We start from the raw sequence: 20,316 nt of genomic DNA on the forward strand, positions 1-20,316 counted from the left end.
ATCAGCACTAAGAACTTGCCCAGGTGACAGTTCAAGAAAGGCTCTGACTTGGGGCGCCTGCATGGCTTAGTGGGTTAAGGCCTCTGCCTTCGGCTCAAGTCACGATCCCAGGGTCCTGGGATCGAGCCCCACATCCGGCTCTCTGCTCAGCGGTGAGCCTGCTTCCTCCTCTCTCTCTGCCTGCCTCTCTGCCTACTTGTGATCTCTCTCTGTCAAATAAATAAATAAAAATCCTTTAAAAAAAAGGGGGGGCTCTGACTGATTTCATGCTACGCAGCTCTGTATTACCAGCCTTTAGGGGAATCACCTTCCCCACCCCCTTAAGGAATCTGTTAGCCACTCAGAACAGAAATCTCTGCCTCTTCTTTCTGCCACCATCACCGCAAGTCAAGGTAATAATCACTGCTCTCTTTCATCGGGAAGACACCTGCCAAAGAACTAGGCCACAGACTCAGGTCCAGACAGGCTATCCAATCTGACCATTCCCAAGTGAAGACTGATACCCAGACAGTGCACTCATCCAAGAAGCTTGAGCTGGAAGTCATGACCTGCAGTCACAGACCCCCGGGAGGCAGACCACTGAACACATTTCAAAGCCAGAAAGAGAAGTTTCTTTCCAGCTCTAAAAGAAAAAGAAATGCCACAAGAGTTGGCGTTAAGTAGCTCTCAGGCGGCTCAAATGGAAAACCTGCAGGATCTTTTTTAGGATAACAGTCAAAGAAAAGCCCAAAACTAACCCCCCTCAATTCTAGCAGGTCTATAGAGTGAACCTATATTTAAGACAGACTCCCCAATCATAATGCTTATTCAAAACAAAGAAAACAACCACCATGAAAAGAATACTCCTTAATCACTAAGTCATGGATAATGTTACTTTCTTAGTCAGTGAGGTTCACCATCAGATTAATGTGATGCCTTCTCATTTTCGCTGACAATGAGTACAAATTTAAAAACCAAGAGTAGAGAGTTTGTATTTGCAAAGATACCAACACAACAGATAAATACAAACACTACACTTGGCCAAACCCTACAACAAACATTTCAAAAGGGTCCGTCTCAATCCCCTGCCGAAGAAGAGTGCCTACAAAGGAGCCTCATACAGTCAGAGTGCTGTATGGGTGGCAAGTCTGTAGGTCATGACTGGGGTGTCATCCTTCATCCCTCTGTTACAAAGCTTGTTGCCAGCCAACGTAATGATATGTTAGTTCAGGGCTAACACCGAGTCCCAACAGCTGACCTGCCCAGATGTAGTTCCTCTGGCTGATCTGGAGGTCGGATTCTATGGCATCAGAAACAGTCCTCCCTAGTCCACACCCAGAAATGGTCCCAAGCCACCTTCTCTAGCTCCTGTGACTTAGGGTGCTTCCCTCACACTGGCCATGCTTGCGTCTACCCTGGACTACTGACACAGCATGCAGGGGACAGAAGCACTAGGTAAATCTATAGCTCACTTCAGACTGGGTCATCAGTCAATCAACAAGGGCAACCGAAGCAAGCTGGCATTTCAAAGTGCTGAACTGGGAAGTCCAAGCTCTGCTCCAGTTTTCTGACTGGGAACACTGGCATTTAAATGCTGTCTTTCGACCCAACAGACCCACATGAATCTCGTGGGCACTGGCATTAGAAGATACACAATCAGGGTGGCTCTGATGGTTCGGCACCTGACTCCTGATTTCAGCTCAGATCATGAGCTCCGGGTCATGAGATCGAGCCTCAGCAGGGAGCCTGCCTGAGATTCCCTCTCCATCTTCCTCTGCCTCCCCCCACCCCTCGAGCACTCCCTCTCTCTCCCCTGAAGTAAAGAAATAAAATCTTAAAAAAAAAAAAAAAAAGTGGAGGAAAAGAAGAACCACCACCAAAATCTAGGCTCCGATGTGTCCAGGAGGGAAAAAAAACTACTCTTTCCTGTCACCTTGGGGTAACCAAGGACATAATTTATCACAGTGCATTTTGTTCCTTTTCAGCCTCTCAGCCACCAAACATCAGGATAGTGCTTTTTTGGGTCTGGCCATTTTTAAGGTATCCAAGCACAGAGATCCTCATCGCAAATCACACATGAGTATCTCCACCCCCAAAACATGATCTTAAACCTCCCTGCAAGCTAGGACCTCGGACAGTGGCAGGTGGTATCAGGAGACTGGATGAAAGGGAGCATCACAGCAGCGGCCACAACTAACCCTTCTGATTCCACAGTAACCTCAGAAGAAAAGTTTATTCCAGAGCCCTCGATAATTCACTTTTTCTGAATTATGCTTTTATGCGATGCCATCGGCATACAAGGAAACATCCCCTGAATTAGTCACTGGATTTACTCCAGGACTTTGAAAATGGCCTTCGTCATATATCAGAGTGCTCTTTACAAAGATCCCAAAGAAAGTCTGATAACAAGACAACGTTATGTGTTTTTGTTTTTTGTTTTTTGGGTTTTTTTAACCTGTGGTCAACCGACTAGGCCCTGGCTTTACTCACTGGCCACCAAGTGCTCTAAGCCACATTGTCAGGCCCCGCGGAGAAAGCAAGGAGGTTATTTTCAACAAATTTGGCTTTATTCCCAAATCCGCGTTAGATCCCTACCTCCACCTCCACCCCCTTCTTCTCTCCTGAGGTTTCCTACTTTTCATTTATGCTATTTTACAGCCTTGCAAGCTGCCTTAAATTTATTCTGAAACAAAAGAGGGAAACTGGGGTATCTGGATGGCTCAGTGGATTAAACCTCTGCCTTTGGCTGCTCAGGACATGATCTCAGGGTCCTGGGACCAAGCCCCACATCAGGCTCTCTGCTCAGCAGGGAGCCTGCCTTCTCCGCTCTCTCTGCCTGTCCCCCTGCCTACTTGTGATCTCTCTCTGTCAAATAAATAAAATCTTAAAAAAAAAAAAAAAAAGAGGGAAACCATTTCTGTTTTCTTATCATCCACTCCCATCCGCCACCATGTGCTAGGCACTAGAGAAATGGAGAGAAATAAGTATGTGGTCCTCCCTGCCCTTAAGGAGCAGCCTACAGGTGGGGAGACAGATCACATGGGCCGGGCCACCCCACACCACAAAAATAGCCCAGGGCTGTTTCACACCGTGGCCGACACGCACACACCAGCAACACACGGAGCGTGCCCGCAGCTCCTGAAGGTGTGTGTGCAACTATCTGGGGGCAGGAAGGACGAAGGACAGATAATTTTATAAATCTGAAATCAGAATGTTTTCATCAAAAGCACTTTCAGCATGGTCCAAGGCCAGAGCAGTCCTCTAGATAAAGTCACGCATGACGACAGGACAGGACCCTAAGCATTCCAACTTCAGAGACAGGTTTTAGAGATGGTGTAGACGGGCTGCTTTCTTACACAGGCCAGAGCCACCGGACGAACTCCACTCAGCGCCCTGTCGCCCAGCTCCTCAATTACTGTTCATTGACCTTTGACCTCAAGCACCCACCCTTATTCCCCTGGTCCCCAAAGATGGCTGCATGCTGATGGCACAGTCAGCCCCAACCCGGCACGGAAACTGGACCCCTGTGCTCTCATGGAGACACAAAAGTCTAAGAACTGCCCACAAGTTAACCCAGGCCAACAGCGACACGTGCAAGCGTGTAAGCTGACCCAGAACAGACCCTGCTTGTTCCCGAATATCCACTTGTTTCCAGTGTTATGGCTGTCATGGAGTCCTGACTCTTCAGAAATGCAACGTGCCATTTAATGAAGACACAGTGACAGAGCAGTTGCAAAACAGGTCTTCCATTGGGAGGGATGCAAATTCAGAGACAAATAAGAGCCTCTCACCCTAGCCCCCAGCCCACTCCTCCAAATTTATACCCAGTTCAACTTCAGGGAGAGCATGCATCTCAGCACTTTGGCTAGGAACTGGCCAGGGTAAGAGAGTATTGTTTCCCCCTTTAGACAATGAGCCATTCCTGCCCAAATAAATACACACATAAACAAACATATGAGCACCTACTATGTACACAGCATCAGCTCTAAGCAGGCCACAAACACTTGGGAGGCACACAGTGAGGCAAGACCCCTAGGCAAAGAGAAGAACCTTCGGGAAGGCTGAGGTACCCACTTCGGGAATCAGGCCTCTCTGTGCCTTCACTTCGGCAGGGCCTAGAGTGCTCTGGAGGAGGGCAGACCACCAGACTCCTCTCTCGCCCTCCCACTGCACCAGCAAAGAGTCCCAGTATCAAGAAAGAAAGGCAAAAGGCCACAACTTGATTCCATTGACATTTCCACAGCTCTCCAACACACACACACACACATACAGGGAGCCTCTTCAGAGGGGTCTCCAACACAATCTGCTAACCTCAGGAGAAGAACAAGGAAGGCCAAACCTTCAATCCATCTCTCACTCATCCAACTGGAATCCATGCCGATTCCCCCTGTGGAATCCCACCGATGCGCTCGCTCTTGCCCGGGCTCTCCCTTTGTGGATTTTCCTGGTGTTGATTCCCCATTAGTTCTACTGACTTGACTCTACATGTAGGATTCAACTTGAAGGCCAAACAGGCCCAAAAGTACACCAAACAACCCCAAACCCACACACTAGACACACTTGGCAGTGACACCTTCAAAGCCGCTTCTCTGCACTGAGGATCCTTCCCTGAAAGCATTAATGGAAAACCAAAAAGGATTTCCGAGGTCCTGGGTATGGAGACCCAATTCATATAGTGCCCTTGGAGAGATTCTGCTACTCAGGGAACCTGGCTGGAGCAGCACCCAGGCTCCACCCAGCCCTTCCGATGCAACTCAATCCCGAGAATGTCCACTTGACCCCCAATCCCTCAGCCGCATGCCCTTCCATGCCTCTCCATGCCCCTCCACCCCTAAGGACTCTACTCCTGGCTCCCAGGTGGGACCTTCCACCCTTCTCAGAGCTGGGCATTCGCCAGTGTCCCCACACCACCACCACACCCCACAACCAAGTCCTGCCCAGTTCCCAGCTCTGGATGGAGGCTGGGTGACATGGGTGGCCTCTTGAAAGTATCCCAGCTCTGATGCTAAAAGTGTGAATCAGAGTCCCCAGGAGAGGTATTTTTGGCAAGTCTCCCTAGTGCTCTTCTTTGGCCAGAAGAGTCTTCCTAAAATGCAATTATGACTTTTATCATCTGCTCCTTAAAATCTTCCAGCAGATCCCCACCCACTACAGGACCCAACTGGCTGCCAGGGGCACCCATGGCCTTGACCACCTAACTGCAGCCTGTTCTCAGACGCCTGTCCAGTCCCCTGCATGCCAACCACGTGACCACTCCACGGCACCCAGACACAGCAGGCTGCCTGCTTCACCCTTCAGCCGCCTGGGTCCCTCTGCTCAGATGCTCCCCTCGTCAGCCGCTCTGCCCAACAAATACTATCTGTCCTTTCAAGACCAACACCACCAACCTCTCTCTGGGAAGCCTGAGCAGCTTCCTCCACCCAGAGATGTCACTTCCGTGTCCCCGCAGCACCTCAAACAAACTTCCAACACCATACGTGCATGCCTCACCACTGAGTCCTCATAAGAAACAGTCTCCCAGCTTGTCAGTAAGTTCCCTAGCAGTCCTAGAACATCCCTCAATACCAGACAAGTTGCTGGAACTTCAAAAAGTGTTTGCTACCTGTTCTCCTTTGCGGGTATCCCTACAGCTTCAGGGACTATGCCCTAAATCGGCAGAGCCTATATGGCAAAGCCATGAAGTGTGTGTGTGTGTGTGTGTATGTATGTATATATATATATATATATATATATATATATATATGCTATCTAGGGTTCTGGAATACCAAAGAGTTTGAATTTTTAGTTCCCCACTTATTAGCTATGTCTCAGTGTAACCCTCCCACTTTGGTGCAAATGAGAATTAATAACTACTACTTGTTATAAAGACTATGAGATGGGGCACCTGGGTGGCTCAGTGTGTTAAGCCTCTGCTTTCAGCTCTGGTCATGATCCCAGGGTCCTAGGATCGAGCTCCGCATCGGGCTCTCTGCTCAGTGGGGAGCCTGCTTCCTCCTCTCTCTGCCTACCTCTCTGCCTGCTTGTGATCTGTCAAATAAATTTAAAAAAAAAAAAAAAACTTTAAAACACTAAAAATAAAAATAAAAATAAAAAAATAAAAAGACTACTAGATGATCCGTGTCAAGTACAGGTGTTTCAATTATTAGCAGTAATTACGTGCATTTTTTACCATTATCTGTACGCTTATAGATGAGTGGGTGAGTGCACACACATCTTAGAACTGTGCCTGACACATTATAGGCCCTCAAAATAATTGCTGAACAAATGTGTACAGCTATAATTACTAATTACTGCTTTTTCTGCTACATTGCAAGTTTTCCTGCTTGCTACGCCTTTCCTGCTACATTGCAAGTTTTCAGAAGGCAGGGGCTTTGGCCCATTCATTTCTGTACCTTTTCCCCACCTCAGCTCCATAAATAATTGTCTGATTTAGTTTAACATAAAATATTAATACAAGTTTATGACAATATATTAAGATATTCATCCTTGTCGAAGGAATCACAAAGATGGCCTCAGGCACACTCTAGACCAAACCCACAGAACAAAATTAAAGAGTCACTGGCTTGAAAACCTTCCTCTAATCTCCAAACACCCTTAACTAGCTGGCCTCTAGGCTCAACATCAACTCTGTGGGCCCCTCTTCAAGGTCCGGCCTGTTACCTAATGAGCCACCATCCGAGGTCTTAAGTGATGATATACACATTCCCTGGTCTGTGGCATCCCCACCCCGGTCCCCAGCCACAGCCCCCCCTACCACCACCACCTGGAGACATGGGCCACAGCCTCTGCAGCTCACAGCCAGTCCTCCCCCTGGGGCCTGGGGGCAGCAGGAGGCTGGCCAACGTGTCAGGTTACCACAAAATCACAGCGGGCCTGCACAGTCAGCGAACCGGCCAAGTGCAGAAAAGAGAAGCCCAGGAGGAAAAACTAGACATTCGAGTCTGAGTCTAAGAGGAACTGGGGTTTAAGAAATATACTTTAAATTCACAACTACGCTCTTAACGTCACCACTATAGCCTCTACAATAACTCATTCATTTAGTGCCCCGCCCCCCAGAGTAGCTTATATTTATATTATACTTAACTGCTTTGAACGTGTTTTTAAAAACATCATTTTTAAGGCCAGAGAGGAAGATGGGGGGGGGGTGTTTTGTTTTGGTTTGGCTTTTTTTGTAGCTTGCTTATTTAGTTTGCTTATTTTATAAAAGTCAGATTTGGGTCAATGAAGGTTCTAACAAGTATTCCCATTCAACAAGTCCCTGATATTACTCAGCTTTAATTTTCTCCAAACTAAATCCAAACATGACAGAGCTCATTAGCTCGGCTGAAGGAGAGGCAGACCTTCAAGAAAGAAAAGGCTAATAAAAAGCACTCACACATTTTTTTTTCTTTTTCCTAAAATGAAATCAAAGGTCACTCCCGCGCTACCCTCGTGCAGGAACCCCGGTGGCTTGATGTGGGCTAACCCAGCCCACGGACTTCAAACAAAGTTAACTTCAATCACTGCAGCCAGTTAACAGGTTATTGATTCTCCAGCCACTGTTCTTTCATCTGGGTGTACTCCGCAGACCAGGCCTCTTTAATGGGCTCCTAGCAATTGTTTTAATAAGAGGGTGGGTAGAGACCCAGCTCCAAGAAATGCCCTTCTCTGGCTGGGCAGGTAAACCCCGAGACTGGATTCGGTTCCCATTCGGTTTCCCACTGATAACGTGGCAGGTTAGATTCCCTGGAGGTGTTGAAAGGGAGACAGATTTAGAAAGAAAGAAAAAGGAAGGAAGGAAGGAAGAAGAAAAAAACAAAGAAAGAAAAAGAAATCCCAAATGAGGGGAGGGAAAAAAAAAAAAAGATTCTCTGAAATCTTCTTTTAAAAGTTTCTTTAAAAAAAAAAAAAAAAAAAGAGTCTACTGCAATTTCTTAAAGGGGAAGGCAGCAGGGGACTTTCAAATGATGATCTTAGTGACGACCAGACCAGCTGCTAAACATGCAAACAGGCAGATTCTGCTTAACTTTTAAGAAATAATCCTCTCCTGATCCCATCAATAAAAACTTCAGAGAAGGAACCTATTACCTAGCAGCAGACTCTGAGTTCTGCAAGTGGAGAAGCACACACATCAACAGTGAAATTACCAGCAGTTTCATCCTGTCTTTAAAAATGGCCTAATTCCTGGAAGAGAGGATCCCATGTGCATGCTCCTCCTTGGGCTGTCAGAATTCACACAGTTCATACAGGACACATCACACCATGCAATTATCAATGGCACTGCCACTGCTAAAAGATCTTTAATCCTGACTTTTTTTCTTAAAAAAAAAAAAAAAACACACCATAAAATCTCTCCTTATTAACCCAGCTCTCTCAGCCTGTTCAGTGTGCCTGGTCACTTACAGGAGAAGGAGAAAACCCCGGAGGTGCGGCTCATCTTTCCCCAGCTGTGTCTCCCAGGGAGCTGTTCGTGTGTCTCCGCAATGCGATGCCACGCCACCGTGCTGGCCGACAGGGTTTAAAATTAGCCGAGCCACGGGTAACCTTCGGACAAGGTTAGCCAGCAGAGCAGCGCGTGGCTCAGGGAGGGACATTAATGAGAAGCCAAGGAGAGCTCTTCCCTGAGCCCATGCAGGCCCCTCAGAGCCCTCACCCTCTAGAATCCTGGAGGAGCCAGGGACGCCTCCTGGGCCTGAGGAGGCTGACCTCGGCTTTTTTTTTTTTTTTAGATTTTATTTATTTATTTGACAGAGAGAAATCACAAGTAGGCAGAGAGGCAGGCAGAGAGAGAGAGGAGGAAGCAGGCTCCCTGCTGAGCAGAGAGCCCGATGCGGGACTCGATCCCAGGACCCTGAGATCATGACCTGAGCCGAAGGCAGCGGCTCAACCCACTGAGCCACCCAGGGGCCCCTCAGCTCTTATTTTTAACCCACCAAGTCAGCAGCTTCCTTCGCAGGCGATCGACACAAGCTCTGCATGTGTTTCCCCAAGTCTGAATTCAGCATAACTCAGCCGCTGGTTATACTTTCATTTTTAAAACCCTTAAACTGGATTTTAAGAATGCCATGCCCATGGAACACTTCTAAATGTGAAGCTCATAGCCACAGAGGACCACCAGAGTGGAACCTACAGAAACATACGCAGGAGGACAGGCACTGTACTCACGGTCCTCCACCAAACCACAGGCAGTGCGGACCATGCTTTCTGATTACTTTCTAGCACTAATACCATTATTCTTACTGATACTATTTATTATTGTTACTCCCTATAGTTTTGGGGTTCTGTTCTAACATCTCACATTCAGCATTACCCAGAGTCCCAAAATAGTCTTTGCATTTGTGGTTTTTAAGAGGTATCATATTTCACGGCATGGATATCTGCTATTTTGACTATTTCCCCACGTGTGCACATGTTTATCCTGCCCAACCGTTCAGTGACAGCAAACATCCTTGTAATCATCTCCTAAGGACAGACTCCTGGTGTCCACAAGGTCCAGAAAGAAACTGAAGCCACTGGTGCAGACTGGGGACCCTCGAAGTCAAGGACTGCCTGTCACACTGTAGTGTTTTCTAAAGAAAGGAAGGTGTTTTGGCATTTTCCAAATAGACAAGCGTAAGTTCTAATGCGACGCTTTCCAAGCACGTATCGGGGGATGATCATCAGGCCAGCATAGCAGAAGTCCCCTGGCAATGGGGCAGAGAATACCACAAGCAAAGGACGCATCTCACACTTATGAACATGGGTCAAAGGCAATTCGGATGCTACTGGCATCATCCACAGCTCCCCGCTGATGCGGCCACACTGGTTGTTCAACATACTGAAATTCGTTCACACGAGTTGAAGAGTCAGTGGCACAAGCCCAGTAAATGCCCCTGTCCCCTTGGCTCCCACCCTCCTCCCAGAGCCCCAGCCTCCTCCCTATTAGAGTAAAGGTTAGTACCTGGCACACCAGGGGCCTCCAGGGGTTTCCCTTGGGTTGATGTCTGTATGGTTCAGTAAACGTCTGAAATGTCCCTCCTGTTCACGGACAACCTACAACTCAAGATTTGCTTTTAAAACTTTGTTCATCCTCTCTGCCAATCAGCTCCTCAGAGCTGGTTAAAAAACTGAATCATCACTTCAGCACTGTTTCTTAAATTCATTAAGTTCCCTAATATTTTAAACTGAAATGGATAATTAATTAGAAGCACTTACCAAGATGCCTAGCAGGGAGCTGTTCCCACTAAGTTATTCTCTCCCAAGCCCAGGGAGTTGGGTTAGACAAAGATGGACATTATAAGCATAAGATCCATACGCTGGGCGCTAACACCCGTGAGACTGGGTCCCCAAGGAGCAAAGCTATCTGCTTAAATCAAATGAGACTTTAAGGAACTCTCAGATCATCAACTATAATTCGCAGGACACTAAAGCAAAAATATAAAAATGCTAAAATGAAGAAGGAAGTAGAAGAGTCAAGTACAGTCTAACCTGTTCGCCCGTTGCCCTGGCACTGGATTACCTCGAACACCCGTAAACGTGACCTTCTGGAGCTGGGGGCACTGCTATGCTGCTGGGAGCACCATCTCTACCTCATCTCTCTTTGCTAAGCTGAATTATTTTCTGTGTAAGGGAACAGATAACTAGCAAGTAGACAGAATTTCATTTCCTCTGAACGTTTTCGTCTCTCTTCTTCTGCGGATGCCAGAGCAGAACACCAGCCAGGAAAGGGAAGAACACCACACCAGAAGCCTGTATATCAGACTTTGAAAACCAAAAAGGAGCTAACCTGGATGCATTACAGCCCCGCCCAGCCCAGCCCAGCTCGGGTGTTTCTCCAAGCTTCTAGGATGGTGACCCACAGTGGAATCAGCTCAAAGACAATGTCCATCCAGGTCTCCACTGCAGAAGAATATATGCCAAATTTCAGGTCACTGGTGGGAGCTATTTTTGACTCCCAATACCAAATACAGCAGGAAAAGTATAAGGAAATACCTTGTAGTAGTAACTGAAGATAATAATCACAGCTAAGATTTACTTAACACTACTGTGTGTGAGGTACAAGGATCAAGACTTTGCTTTTACCATTTCTCCTCATCCTCATCAAAACACTCCTAAGTAAGGATGTAATATTATTATACCTGTTATTCACATAATGAAGAAAACGAAGTTTACAAACACTAAGTCATTTATCCACTTGTCAAACAGAGATATTCAAACCCAGACCCATCTCACCTTGAGCCCAAAGTCTATTTCTGTGACACATTGAACCTCCCCTCGTTGGAGGCAAGCAAGGAGCAGCTGAGAGATCTCATAACAGGGTCTGGGGAACTGGAGTGGGAAGAGGATGTCAGGGAAGATGCAATCTGACCTCTGATGCATGACAGATGAAAACAGACTGCCTGCTATATGCCGGCTCTGTCCTGGGTGCTTAGAACACAGGAGGTGTAGGAGACCCCCAGGAATGAAGCTAGCACACTGTTAGAGAGGCTCGATTTTTCTCACAACAAAGGCAACTGAAAAGACCGTCGGAGAGTCCAGACACCCATCCCAGGGAGCCCGGCAGAGCTGGCACATGGCGAGCCCGTATCCTTCTCCCTCCCAGAACACACCTGGGAGGCTGCAGACCTCCTACCTTCTGCAGTGCGCGCGCAGGGCGGGGGGTGGGGGGGGGGGTTCTGGCCCTTCTCTTTTACTCCCTGCACCTCAGCTTTTCGCCAACACAAAGATGATACTTACAGTAAATAAACAATTCAAATTTGTGTTAGAATAAACTCCCTGCACCTCAGGTTTTCGCCAACACAAAGATGATACTTACAGTAAATAAGCAATTCAAATTTGTGTTAGAATAAACTCCCTGCACCTCAGGTTTTCGCCAACACAAAGATGATACTTACAGTAAATAAACAATTCAAATTTGTGTTAGAATAAACTCCCTGCACCTCAGGTTTCAAATTTGTGTTAGAATGTATTAAGAACAAAACCAGAAAAGGGGATGAATGAACAAGTCCCACGGGAGAGTAAGTACAGGACTTTGCCCCTTGGCAAGAAGAGGGAAAGGACAAAATCAAGCAAGCTGAATCCGTGACTTTAGGGCTCTTCATCAGCAAATGTGTAGAGACGGTGGGCACATGTGCAGTGAACAGGACCCAAGGAATACGCCAGTGCTGCTGTGGGTGAAGGTCCAAATGGCTATACTTAACAAGAGCCTCAAAGGCTTACATCCTCAGACTTAGTAATCCTCACCCTAGAAATCTACGGAGAAGAGAATTCCACGAAGGAAAACATTCAAATCACAAAGATACACTCCAGAATCACCCCTAATACCATGAACACCAGAATAACTAAGAAATTCACAGTATGTGAATGCAAAGGAAATCTGTCTCCATTTATAAGAAAAAAATGAAAAAGAACAGACTGAAACATTAGGGAAACCTTCTCAAAGAATCCGGATTTTTTAAAGCAAAATACAAAATTATATATTTATATATTTTTTTAAATATACATTTGTATGTATACATGTAAGTATATATGAAACTGTATGCACAGATGTATTCAGACATATTATTAAAAATATATTTATATGTATTACGTAGACATGAAACTGTGTAAGTGTATATCTGTAATTTAGTTTTATGCCCGTATCTACAGAAATAAAGCAATTGAAATTTTTTTAAAAGAGTTATTCTCTTAGGAGGGTGACATTACAGGTTTTGTCTTATACCTTTTTTTTCATGTTCTATTGTTTCTGTAATTTTTAAGAAAGGGCTCCAATTTTTTTTTAAGAAAATTTAAATTGAGACATTCAAGCACATGAATGCAAAAGGAAAGCTTTAGAGGTGACACGTGTGGGGATACTTGAATCCTCTCTATCATCAGGACCCACCAGAAGAAGCCCATCTCCACGCTCTATGTCTAATCACAAGCTTCAAACACAGACACACAGATGATCGTGTGCTTCAGGGAGACCTGAGGACTTGATGTCCCCCTTACCTTTCTGGCAGCAATCACAGTAGAACACTTACGGAGTGTGGATTCTGGAGCTGGCCCCACTAGATGCACTTTTTATATGGCCATTCATTTACTCCTTATAACAATCCTATAGGGAAAGTACTATCATGACTCCCATTTTGAAAGTATTCTTTTTTTTTTTTTAAGATTTTATTTATTTATTTGTCAGAGAGAGATCATAAGTAGACGAAGAGACAGGCAGAGAGAGAGAGAAGCAGGCTCCCTGCTGAGCAGAGAGCCCAATGCGGGACTCGATCCCAGGACCCTGAGACCATGACCTGAGCCGAAGGCAGTGGCTTAACCCACTGAGCCACCCAGGCGCCCATGACTCCCATTTTGAAATGAGGAAACTCAACCTCGCTCAGACTGGTGGCAAAGCCAAGATCTGAACACAGACTAACCCTGGAGTCTACAGTGATAAGAACCAACCCGGACTGTGGAGACAAGTTGCCCACCAGGTGCTCCGCCGGTACGTCTTATCCAAAACATCTTTCCCCCCTCAGCCACCTAGAAGGCACCCACACACACTTCAGAGGCCAATTCAACCGCCACCTCTTCAACAAGGCCTTCCGTGGAGCTCCCGCGCAGCATAATAGCCACGGGGTTTCAGTTGCCCACAAAAACAGTTACGGAGACGGGGAACAATGATGGCAGCAGAACCAAGTGAATGTCCTTAAGGTCCAGAGCTGCATGCTTAAAAATGGGGAAGACAGTAAATTTTTGCTATGTGCATTTTACCACAATTACAATTATAGGGAAGTAGGTAGGTACACAGAGAGGTAGACAGACAGATAAAATGGGACTTCTAAGCAAAGAAATCAGGTCACAAGAACATGCCTACAGGGGAACCCGAACACGACTTTGGATGCTGTTCACACCCCAGACGCTGCACATATCACGCAGACATCACGTGAGTCCTTCCAAGACTCTTCCCCTTTCAGCAGGATTACCCCTCCCTCCAGGAGCCTTCCTGGATCCCCAAGTGCAGTCTGGGGGAGGCTGCTCACATGTGCCCACAGTATCATGCCCTTGTCCCAGAGAACCCTTAGAAGTGCCCATCAACAGATCTGTGCCCCCATGTAAAACTCCCGCTGAAGGCAGCATCCTTATCTTATTTTAGTGTGTCCCCAGGACTTGGCTCAACACTTATCACCTTTAATAAACACTGAATCAGTTAATTAACTGCTGGAAAAAGGAGGGGTTGGAATACTGCTCTGATTTTCCAAGCTCACATACAGGGTTGTCGTGAAGCATGATTAAGAAGACAAGTCAAGGCTCGCAGAAAACCCAAAGACTCTAGTCTAAAACTAAAAGGAAGAGGGCCCACTAGCAGAGATTCCCAGAGGCCCCCCGCCACCTCTATCAGATATGGGGGATTTATGTGTGAAAAGGTGATTTTCAGCACCTGCAGCTCCGTGGGTTAAAGTCCATGCCCATCTCCCAATGGCCTGGGCGGAGACTCAGGTGCCAGGTGCAGGACAAAGGCTTAGGTCACCTCTTCAAAGTCTCTTAAGGTCAAGTTTAAATGGCAGTTTGATCAATTTGTCCGGCACCTATTCTTTGGGCTAAAATTAGAAAACATTCTTTAAGGCTGCTAAATCTTTATTGATCCTGAGGGGTCAGCTCAGAAGGCCAGGGGTGGTAATTGCTTGTTCTTTGCATAGTCCATTTTCCATCCTTCAAGGCAGCTGATAGGACCACAGTACTTTTTCTTGCATGTTCTAGCACCGTTTTGCTCATCACACCTCCAAATCTACTCACAGCCACAGAGGAGAACAAATTCTTGAATTTGCTTCTGAGCAAAGTACACTTCCTTTTTTTCCTCCCTCTCCAACCACTGAGCAAACTGCAGAAGTGGAGCAAGCACAAGGCAGGCTCATCCGTGCCGGAGCCCTGCAAGCCAGCCGCCCGCCGGAGGACACAGAACCCCTGCTGAAGAGCGCAGACAACACCCGACGTGACTGGAGTTCAGCTTTAGGGAAACCCAGCGAGGGACACTCATACATGCGGGTGACTCACCGCTCCAAACAGGTGATGCTGAAATGTCAAGGAAAGTGAATGCAAAACTAAGAAACGCAGCTGCTTGTGCCTCATATGGAAACCCTTGGCCAGCAGGCAAAATCCATGCCCGAACGTTAGAAAGAAATACCATAGGTAAAGGACATTTGGGAATCCGAGACAGAGAGGCAGAGATAAGGGGCATGCATTTTTAAAAGGAGATAATGGCTACCCCCTTTTATTTAATTTTTTTGTTTAGTCTTCCATTTATTTAGTCAAACCATCCTCATTATAGAAGTTCAGTGAATTACGGAGATACAGATGTGTCCACATACAGCCTGACTCCGGGGAGCAGAACCTGTGCGGGGCGAGAAAGGACACAGCCGTAATAAGGCCCCGAGCAAGTCCTTTCCTTCCCACGCTGGGCCTCGGTTTCCTCATTTGTCAAAAAGGGAGCTGAACCAGGACTTTTACTGGGAGCTCTCATGTGTAGTATTCTTTCTACTCCAGTCAGCTATCTACCAGAACAAGCAGACTTCTGGCCCATGCATGACGAACTGTCCAAAACAGGAATCTTTTTAAAGTGCTGTAAATAGGGGAGCCTGGGTGGCTCAGTCCTTGAGCAATCTGCCTTCGGCAAAGGTCATGGTCCCAGGGTCCCGGGATCATGCCCCTCGTCGGGCTCCCTGCTCAGGCGGAAGCCTGCTTTCCCCACTCCCTCCCCCCACCCCGCTTGTGTTCTCTCTCTCTCTCTCTCTCTCTCTCTCTGTCAAATAAATAAATAAGTCTTTTAAAAATTGAAAAATTTAAAAAGTGCCATAAATATTAAAGAGCATATTATATATATACATATACTGGCCATATTATATATGTACATATATATATAGAGAGAGAGAGAAACCGTATTATATATGTTCCAACACCATTTTTTGAAGACGCAGACTATTTCTGTGTAACAGAATAATAAAAGATAGTGATCAGAGGGGCGCCTCCGTGGTTCGGTTAGGTGTCTGACTTGATTTAGGTTCAGATCATGATCTGAGAGTGGTGAGACTGAGCCCCATGCAGAGCTCTGCACCAAGGCTGGAGTCTGCTTAAGATTCTCTGTCCCTCTCCTTCTGCCCCTCCCCCTCACACTGTGGGAGTACTCCATTCTCCGTCTGTCTGTCTGTCTGTCTCTGTCAGGGAAGGGGGACGGAGATAGTGATTATAATTTTTAATGGCACTTTTGAGATGCTTGGGTGGCTCAGGTCATGATCCCAGGGTCCTGGGACTGAGATGGGCATGGGGGGGGTGGTGTCCCCACTCAGCAGGGAGTCTGCTTCTCGCTACCTCTGCCCCTCCCCCACAACTCAGGCCTCCATGCGCAAATGCTCTCATAAATAAATAAATAAACAAACAAACAGGCACATTTTAAAAGTGGATCTTTTGGGGCACCTGGATGGTTCAGATGGTTATGCATCTGCCTTCAACTCAGGTCAAGATCTCCAGGTCCTGGGATCCAGCGCCATGTCAGGCTCCCTCTGCCCCTCCCCTTTTCCTCCTTGTCCTTGCACACACACTCTTTCAAACGAATAAATAAAATCTTTAAAAGAAAAAAAAAAGAGAGAAAGAAGCTTCATTTGGCTATCTCAAAGAAATGTTCCTTCCTTTTTTTTTCCTCCTTCGTGTTTACCTATGGGATTTCTTTACAAATGTTATCAAAATCAAGGTTCCAGCTAAAATCCATCATATTCCATAGGACCATCAAATCTAACAAAAATTCTATATTTAATAAATATTTCAAGCATCATCCAATGAGCTTTGAAGATTACACCTTCATCTGAACAGAATACAGTAAACATTCATAGGTTTAAGAATCACTGATAAACTCTATGTTCAAAGGAAGAATCACCTCTCACTTTAGTAGAATTCAACACGATCTCTAAAATCCTAAATATTTCCAATTTTCATATTCCTTCTTTAAATTGAATTCATTTTTATTTTAACTTACACTGCTACCATGCAAACCTGTCCTTCCTGAATAGTTTGTTCTAGGTGGGGCAGTGAAAAAAAGGGAGGGGGCTAGAAAACAAACAAGCTCTTTGGTCTAATGGACTATAAACATGTTCATGTATTCTGGTTTTGACTGCAAATATTAAAGGAGAGGAAGAAAAAAAGGATGCACTTGGGATTTCAGGACACTGTGTGGTGATTCACAAAGAGACATCCGAGAGGCAAACTATTCGCCAGAGTAAACCAATATCACAATCCTATGAACACTTTAAAGGAGATTTCTGTTCACAATTCACACACACTGAGGGAGTACCTGCAGGACAGCCTCACTGACTTCTCTAGATGCCGAGATAAAGCATGGCAAGCTTCTCTCGGGCTGACTGAGCCCCACAAGTGTGAGGTACGGACTGCTCCTAATTTCGTTGGGTGTCCTAAAACACAAGCAAGCATTTATTCAATCAGCCTTCAACACGCATGTAGCAACTCCTGTAGCAGGTTCTGTGCTGGAGAGACGAAGATGTTACGCACCATGCTCCTGCCTCAAAGGCCTCACAGTCCAGTGACAGGCAGATATGCCAGCTGCAACCCCAGAATCCAGAACACAGCGCGGCACACAATAGGTGCCCAGAAGATATAAAGTAAGTTAGGAGGCAGGGAGGGCAGACAGAGGCCTGCCCAGAGAGCTGTAGTGCAGCAGGGAGCCTGGCTTCAAATGCACACCCACAGCTCTGCATCCATCACCAGGCTGCATGCTCAATGCCTCCACGCCTCACCATCCCGGGGTGTCCCTCCTTCCGTGGTGACGACATACCACACATAGAAATGCCTGGAATGGCAAAGATGAGGAAGGACAGAACTTGGTCTGGGACAAGGACCAGGCAGGACAGAACCCCCACAGTATGGTTAAGATCTTTTTTCCTACTTCTTCCTCTCCCTTGTGTAATCTTTCCTATAGAAAACCCTTTCCCCAGTATGGACGCAGACAAGACTCAGAGTAAAGGAACCAAAACCAATGCAGGGCAGGGGCTACAGAAGGAAGAGGCTACCATCCTTTGGAATGAAAACCCTCATCGGTTCTACAGTGGAAATGAGGGAAAGGACTCCCACGGCAGACACCCAAAGCACTTCAACTTCTGTGCTTTTGCTGGTTAGCCTCCTTCTCCACACAATTCTTGACAATTAGCAGGGGTTATCCCCCCTCCCCCATCTCATCTGAATGTCCTTAACTAAATTACAGTGCAGGTAGCATCTTAACAATCGATCAACATAGAAGAGAAGCTAAACCAAGCTTAAATATCCCAGCTCTTTTCCTATTTTAAAAGAATGTAGGTGTGTGTTTGCGTATTTCTGCATATCCAGTTGTGAATGCACGTTTGGCTGTGTATACGTGTACATTCACACATATGCACGTATTATTTAAGTAGGTATGCATCTCCGTATAAATATAAACTAGGCTTCTCAGGGTTGAGGGAAATGTGAGATACCACTTGTATGGCAAGGGAGGCAGTCCAGGTAAATTGTGTGTCCACCTCAAACACCTGCTAGCTCACCTTGCACAAATAAATAAGGTTGCAACCAATGAAGAAGCCCTTGTGTTTCCAAGACAACCAAAGGGGTAATGCTGAAAAGGCTCAAACTCCCTATGACTGGACCCAGCCCCTTAAGAACCCCTCTTCTCTCTTTTCCTGAAGGAAAGCTTCCCTTTTAGTCAACAAGAACCTTTGTCCTAACCCAGATGCCCAAACTTCCTGAGGGGTGGGAAGCAGGGGCCTCAGAGCTGCCTTCATGCCTGGAAAAGACCACAGCCACAACAGGGGAGCTGGAACGGTCAGGCTCCTGCCGCTTACCTCTCTTGAGGTTAAGAGATGCTCCAAAGTTGACGGTCATCCAATTTCACAGGCCTTTAGCTAGAAGCAGCTGTGTCCCAAGCCCAGTGCTCAGAGATTACTTCTCATACTTCATTGTGTTTCAGAACCCAAAACAGCAAGTGGAGTGGTATTACCCCCCTCTCCCAGGAGGGGGGTTTGCAACTCAGACACACTGATGGGCCCAAGGCAGGCCCCAAAGTAGGTAAATGCAGGAGCCATCACACTGTCTCACACTGCATATCGGGCTTCAAGAGTACTGGCTGTAGGAGATGCATCTCAGCTCCTGGGTTCTGGTTTCAGTTCAGTCTCTGATCTAAGGGTAATCAATCCTGAGTAGGTCTTGACTTTAGGAGCCTTAAACTCTGATAGGATAAAAAAGAGAGGGCACCTTTGGTTCTACAGCTCACAGAACAGAGTCAGGTAAGAACCCTCTACACAATCAGTAGTCAATACAATTCTCCAAGGCTAGGTCAAATGGTTTCCTGCCCTCAGCTCTCCCACCAAATACCATCTCCCCTGCCATCCCTCAGGTCCCAACTCAAGTTTTCACTGCCTCAGGCATTCACACCCACCGTGCCCTCCATTGCCTGCCTTTCTGGAAGACATCAAGATCCATCTCAACAATTCACTCATGCGCAAAGAGCCAACCCCCGAGGCAACCTCAGCAAAGATCTGAACTTAACTTCATTGCACCTGTTTCTTGGGTTTTGTCTCTTCCACCTCGCCTGGGGACCCCGCCTGGACTTCTCTGTGCTCCTGACTCTGATACCACAACCACGCCCCATCCTTCCCCGGAGTTAAATCAAAACAAGTATTTACAAGGCAACATTTTCTGGGTATCCACTAGGTCACATATAATAACATGGAAGTAGAAAATGGTTTTTTCCAGAGAAATAGCAGGATAATGGTCTCGGCCCCAAGGAACTCACTATCTAGTAAAGAAGACGGAGATGTAAAGGATTGCTGGGATTTGCTGAATCATTTGACACCGGAATTTGCCAGGGCCTGGGAGCTGGAAGGGACCGTGACTATGAAGAATGACAAGAGTCTGCTCCTGATACTATCTTAAAGGATATAATGACCGGCTGACTTTAACGAGGTGGAAATTTAATAAGGATAAATGTCAAGTCATGCACTTAGGTCCAAAAAAAAAAAAAAAACCCCAACTCACAAGTATAGGTTAGAGAAAATCACATGAGAAAGTCTTAAGGGATTGGGTTGCCCACAAGCTCAATGACTCAGTGTGAGAGGGCTGCCATAAAACCTAATGCAGTATCAGCCTGCCCTGATTAGAAATGCTGCATTCAGAGAAAGAAAAGTGAGATCTCAAATCTGGACCCCAGAGACTGTAGAGGGATGAATGGTCACAAGTGAGCACACTTCCAAGAGCGGTCAGGAGTGTGGAGCCACATCCCCAGTGGGATGAAGACGAGGAGGCTGGGGAATGGATAACTTAGGGGGCCACAAGAGGCACCTTCAAACCAGTCTTGGGCTTGACCATCCCATTTCC

The 20,316-nt window shown here is 46.5% G+C and overlaps 1 protein-coding gene across 15 annotated transcripts in view; it reads right to left on the reverse strand.

Moving 5' to 3' along the window:
- Positions 1-20,316, reverse strand: part of TEAD1 (TEA domain transcription factor 1) — a 261,179-nt gene that overhangs the window by 183,006 nt on the left and 57,857 nt on the right. Inside the window, exon 1 of one of the 15 annotated variants that reach the window (XM_004751998.3) lies at positions 8,362-8,467. The exons of the other annotated variants lie outside the window; for them this stretch is intronic. The gene's annotated coding sequence lies outside the window, so the exon portion shown is untranslated. Of the gene's footprint in view, positions 1-8,361; positions 8,468-20,316 lie in introns of those variants that run through there. 15 annotated transcript variants of the gene reach the window in all.

This window comes from Mustela putorius, unplaced genomic scaffold (assembly GCF_011764305.1).
Source record: "Mustela putorius furo isolate JIRA1106 unplaced genomic scaffold, ASM1176430v1.1 tig00003859_pilon_pilon_pilon, whole genome shotgun sequence".
In the NCBI taxonomy this organism is placed as follows: domain Eukaryota; kingdom Metazoa; phylum Chordata; class Mammalia; order Carnivora; family Mustelidae; genus Mustela; species Mustela putorius.